A 776-nucleotide genomic window follows, 5' to 3' on the forward strand; every position below is an offset into this window, starting at 1 on the left:
TTATTTTATTATTTGTTTTTTTTAAAGAAAGGCATAGTTTCATTTACATTATGAAAAACCATTTTAAACCGCTATGTAGGTTTATGTTTATGATTACAACAGAAATCTAACGTGTTACATGTTAACGTGTTAAATAATTTTATTTTAAATATTCAAGTAGGCATAAATGATTCTTGATTTCAGTGTTACAGTACTTGACTTCAAAATTTCTCAGTGCCATCCCTACTCATTTTTGCTGCTTTCCTGCACTTAAATACTCAAAAGTAGGGATGTAACGATTCACTCAACAAAATGAGATTGAAAACATTATACAGTAAATTAAAAGGTGTCGTTTTATTAGGCTATTGCTGCACGTTTCTTTGTGAAATTGAAATATAACAAAACTAAATTGAAATTTTAAAACAAACCCCAAATCAAACAAGTAAGTTATACAAATAAAAGAAATCTCTTAATATGAACAAACTAAGGCTTTGTCTGTGCTCTTTCCATTTAAAATTAGAGGCAACCACTGGATTTTAATCATGATCCAAACAAAGATGCAGCATACATGCAGCATGAGCAGTTTTTAATCTAAATTAGACTGTATAATTTCGAAATTTGAAGCAAAAAACAGAATGATCTGACTTTAGTGTTGTGAAACTATACATAAAACATATCTGAACGAAACCGCAGACGAGCTGAATGAGATGCAGATGCACTCTCTGACAGCAGGTGGCGCTTATGAACAGCAATGATACAGTGTTTCCTGGGTTACCGCTGTAAACAAAGCAGAGCTG

The sequence above is a fragment of the Sinocyclocheilus rhinocerous genome, unplaced genomic scaffold (assembly GCF_001515625.1).
Source record: "Sinocyclocheilus rhinocerous isolate Xijiao unplaced genomic scaffold, SAMN03320098_v1.1 scaffold504, whole genome shotgun sequence".
In the NCBI taxonomy this organism is placed as follows: domain Eukaryota; kingdom Metazoa; phylum Chordata; class Actinopteri; order Cypriniformes; family Cyprinidae; genus Sinocyclocheilus; species Sinocyclocheilus rhinocerous.